The following is a 5,396-nucleotide window of genomic DNA, read 5'->3' as shown; positions in this document are numbered from 1 at the left end:
GGCAACACTCCTCTCTTTTTAAAAATGAGTGCAACCAACTCCCATGACACTGCATTTGGTGTTCAAACTGCACTTATTTGCTTTAAGAGTATTGGTTTTCTTCATAGAAACATTTAATAGCTTGAAATGCTTTGCTCTNTTTAACACTTCCCCAGCATCTTGGACTGGTGTTGCAAAACCAAGTTTTTGTATTAAAATTAATGGTAGCCCATTTGTAATCTTGTGACTTTTCACAGCAGTAGGATTCGTGTTGTCTCTTCGGCTGACCTATGCAGATCTTGTTGGCTGGACCTTGGATTTGAAAACCTGAAATAATTAGGCGGTCTAATGCTGTAGACACTCTTACTTTAGCTCCAGTATATTTTTATACACAAATGTAACAAAGAAAGTAATGATCCAAGGAAGGTGGTTTAAGCTAAAAAACTAGGAAAATATGTAATAAAAGTCAGTAAGTACATACAAAATATTAACAGAGCATCCTTTTCCCAGAACTTCCTCAGGACAAACCAATTGAAATACAATTGCCTGACACGTACTTTAATAGATAATATCTGGAAAAGCAGGAAAGCAAGGTAAAAGGTCATGTCCAGGTTCAGGGTACACTGATCAGATTAGGTTCTATGGCTCATATAGATCATAATCTGACACCCAACAAGAATAAACATATCTTATAAATTGAATGTAAATGTTTAACACAGGAGTCACAAAATCATATCCAAGAAATATACATGTAAATGTTGATTTTATTTCCTCAGATGAAGGGATGAATGAGAAAAATACACAAGCTGTGCAAATGCATGCTTTGGATGAACCCAGAGCACATCTTTCTCTGTACTAGCTATCCCTAGACCTAGACCTCAAAGCTTCTAGCCTCTGTACAATCTAATCTTCCAAGCTGACTGATGCAGTTTGGCTTCTTTCAGCTTCTGGCTGAATTGTTCTGCTTGGCCCCATACTATCTTTGGCAGTATGCTCTAATCTTCTGGCTCATTCTCATTCTCTGACTTGTTTTGTCCTTACCTACGTCTAGCTTTTTCTTTATGTCATCTGTCTCTGTAAAGCTATTCTGACCTCTCTCTCTCTCTCTCTCTCTCTCTCTCTCTCTCTCTCTCTCTCTCTCTCTCTCTCTCTCTGCTCTTAAGTAGCCTTTTTTTCCTGTGCTGTTCTCATGTGAGTTAGGTTCCTCCTATCTTTGTCAGATCTTTCCCTGATTGATCACTTTGCCATTCAATTAGACATCACTTTCAAACATGACTAGTTCCTTCTACAAACTAACCTTCCTTTCATTGTTAGGGATTAATGGTATGTACTAAGGGCATGTCTGTGTGCCATAATTATACTGTAATCCAGGGTGTGTCTGCATTCTGGCTGTACCATATGAACTTAGAAGGGCTTTGGATGTGAGCAGCCATGTTGCTGGATTAAAATTCCTCTATAAAAAATAACCCAGAGAATACCTCTCTCATAGTTCCACAAGGCTTTATTCACCACGTGTCTTTCTTTTGACCATGTTCCAACAGTTTGTAGAAATGAATAAAATTGTTAAATTCTGAAAGAAATACCTTAATGTACTAACTGCATTCATAGTGAGATTATGGGTACTTTTTATTTTCTTTGTGTTTATATACATTTATTTATTTTCCATTAACAATAGTGTTCAGAATATGCTCAGCATGCACTATATGCCTGTAATTTTTTAATATTTAAATGATCAACAAATAAATTTTAAAATCAAAATCTTTGTCTCCCAGTAGTTACTGCTTATTTTCACAATTTTAAGTTATTGTAGCTTTNTCTTTGCTAATTTATTATTTCTTGAGCTTGGAGTGTGTGTGGTAAGTAGTGGTAGACCTAATTTAAAGTAGAAAAATTCAATTTCCAGTTGATTTTAGTCACAGAACAGGCACCAGGGAGGGGCTCCCTTTCTTATTTGAACCATGATATAGTCTGAAAATGTCCTCTCCAAATTTGTATGTTGAAATAAACCTTCAAGGTAATGACATTGAGAGGCCTCTGTGAAGGGATTAGGTCTTGAGGNTCTTTTCTCAAGAATATGGTGATTTTCATGAAGGAAACGAGAGACTCTTTGCCTCTCACATCACTTGTGGGTACATAAAAGGTACTACAATAAGAAATAGGATTTCACTGAAATCCAAAGAATCCACTGGTGTCTTGCTACTGGATTTATCAGTCTTAAGAACTATCAGACATAGATTTCTTTTGTGTTTAAGAATCAATCTGAGGGATTTTGTTATAGCACCTTGAACAGACTAACACAGGACATTGGCAGTGATGGAGATGGCTTGTAGAGAGAAAGTGAAAATCAAATATATTCCTCTGTTGTAGAGCTCTCTGATCCCATGGCATGGAAGAAGAGGAAATCAGCTTTAATTTAATTCAGGTAATAAAGATTGCCCTTTGGGTGCACAGAAAGTGGAAATTCAAGGACGTTGCCAAAGTAGAGCGTAAATTTTTATTTTTCTGCATTTTTAAAAATGAGTACAAGCCTATCATCCATCTATCATAGTTTGACTGAAGAAATTAAATTAAATTAAATTAAAGATGGAAGGACACAAAGACTTGTTGAACTTACCAGTCTTGGAAGGAGCACTGTAAACTGGAGGTAGGTGGCTTAATGACTACAGCCTCATTTGGTTTCATTTTCACATTGTGACTCTTGCTTATTCAAAGACATATGTAAGCATTGGGATTTGGTAAGGACTCTCTCTCCTGGATAGAACCTTTCAGAGTAACTGCGAACATTCTTACCCAAGCGTTAATGGATAGACAGATCATCGGCTGCTCCAGCAAGGATGGCTCAAAGGAGCTAGATGGCACCAGCCTACTTTAGGGAGGACAGCTAGATTTGTAAATTCTGGCTGTGGNAGATGAGATTTGGTGCTAGAGATGATATCAAAACACACTCTTATCATTTATTAAATGTGCCAAAGTGAAACAGAAAATGTAATTTTCCATTGAGTTAAGGGAACATGGAAGGCATTTGTTGAGAGACCTCTTCGATAAGCCTGTCTACTTGTGCCTGGGGGAGGAGATAGGATTTTTATGAACTAGAAGATCTCATCAATTTGCTAGTACTCCAGATGGGGATGCTTGGGCCTGATTCAGAGAGAAATGTCTGGAATGGATCCAAATTCCAAGCTGGGGAAATAGCAAGAATTGCTTTCTCGTGACCGCGTTCAGTGTTTTTAGTATAAATCAGTTATCAGCTAGATGTCCTTGTAANTTTTGTTCTAAGNCACTTTCTTTTTGTGTGAAAAAGAGTAACAAGGGAAAAGTGAGTTAATCTCTTNCATAAAGCTTGTGGACACAATTGCCAATGTTTTTGCCACCTAAGATGCAAACTAGCATGTCTTAATATCTTAGATGACAGCTGTCACTTACTTATAAAATCTCATCTCATCATAACACCCCTGTGTTAACCCTGTGTATAAAAATAACCAAGCTGAAAGGGTTTGGCTTGATTAATGATAATATTTCACAGCTTCCTAGTAGTGTGAAATTACCTGGGACTACTCCAAAAACATTCTGAACACTTTCCTCTTTTTTTTTTTTTCTGGCACTGATTTTTCTCAGGGATTTTCTTTTGGAGCCACATAGGCTAAGATTACTCTAGGGCTTTTAGCTAGCAGACAGCTATCTTTTGGTTGTTCTGTTTTTTTTTTTTTTTTTTTAAGCCTCTTCTCTGAAAGTGTTTCAACTCATCCTAAGACTTTAGATCTTTTGGTAGAGTATGTTAAGAAGAACTTTTAAAAATCCCAGTAGATATGCTGGAGGACTGAATAAGTCAATGCTTGATGATATCAAGGAGACCCAGAAAGACATTTGGGGAAGTCAATATCTACAGGTTCTTTAGTTTAACTGAGAACAGAATAAACTTTGCTGATTGGCTAGGAAAGAAGACAAGAAGTAGGTGGGCACCTGACCTCAGCCTTGGTGTCCAAAGAGGCAACATACTCCTCTGAATAACTCAGCCAATAATGAGCTTTCAAGTCTGGTGGGTGTTAGTCCACCCAAGGTAAGAAACCCCGTGCCTGTACTTCTTTACATTGCATTGAAAAGTCTATTTTGGTAGAACTCAAGGAAGTATTCTTGTTCCCTGAGCTGTAAACACTACCTGAAATTATCTGAAGAAGCAAACAATAACAATAACAGCAACCAACACCCCTAGAGGCCCTGAAAAAGTGGGATTTCATGCAATTATATGCTGTCTACATTTTATTTTTCCTTTGTCATTGGCAAGGAGTAGAATTATGGTCTGAGTAGACACAGGATTCTTATAGAAGTTGTGCTTTATGCACCTACTGTGTACATTATGCATGATTAACAGCAAGCTATGGTAACCAACCTCAGNGCTCAAGGAAATGGACTGGAGAATAATAGCTAATAACATTAGAAGGTGGAGAAAAAAATGAAAATAGACAAGGCAGGAATCAGAGATTTTGAATGTGTGAGGACATGTTTTTCTCAANTAGAGAAAATATTTTGAGCTTGAGTTTCAAAGNTGCCCTCAAAGCTTATGATTTGCTCTTTGTTTTATCCTGCCTTTAATTTTAAGGAAGAAAGTCCTTCTATAGATTATGATGGCAAGTCAGGGTAATTACTCTTTCATTACAGATCTGCCAATTCATATTTAAGCAGTCTTAGAAAAAGGAAATAACACAATGGTTAAATGACCTGTTNATTTGTAGGAAGTCTGTTATTAGGCTATTCAACTTTATTAGCTTACAGAATTTTCTCTACTTTTAGTGACTTGAGTAATTCTTCAGCTGCTTCTGTTTTTAATCTTATTAAAAGCATATATGATAGATACCACACAACACTATACCATACTACAGGACACCACACTATACCACACTACACCACACTATATCACACCAGAAGACACCCCACCTTACCATGCTATACTACACTATACTATACTACACTATACAACACCACTATGCTACACCACTCCCCACTACATTACACTATGNTACTCAACACCACTGTACACCACAATACACCANACCACACCACATCACACCACCCTACACTATACCATACTACATGAATGCAACTACTAAATCCCATATGATCTGAATCAAGAATAGTTCCATCTGGATAGAAATAAAGAAGTAACAATGTGGTTTCTTTATAGGCACTATCATCCATAATTAGCAAGGAAGTTGACATTTCACTCTTTAGAAAGTCAGATGTCAGAATTCAGACCAGACCTTAAAGCAATTACTAGAAAACATTCTTAATAGCTAGAGTGAAAACAGGTAAGAGCAATCAATTGGGCAAGGCCTCATAGGTAGGATGTCACATACATCAGAAGACATCTTGGATCTGTAATCTGGTTCCAAATTTGCAATTTGAATATATTGGATTATTAT

The sequence above is a fragment of the Mus caroli genome, chromosome 9 (genome assembly GCF_900094665.2).
Source record: "Mus caroli chromosome 9, CAROLI_EIJ_v1.1, whole genome shotgun sequence".
Lineage (NCBI taxonomy): Eukaryota > Metazoa > Chordata > Mammalia > Rodentia > Muridae > Mus > Mus caroli.
The sequence above is the reverse complement of the archived record's forward strand: the minus strand, read 5'-3'. Positions refer to the sequence as shown.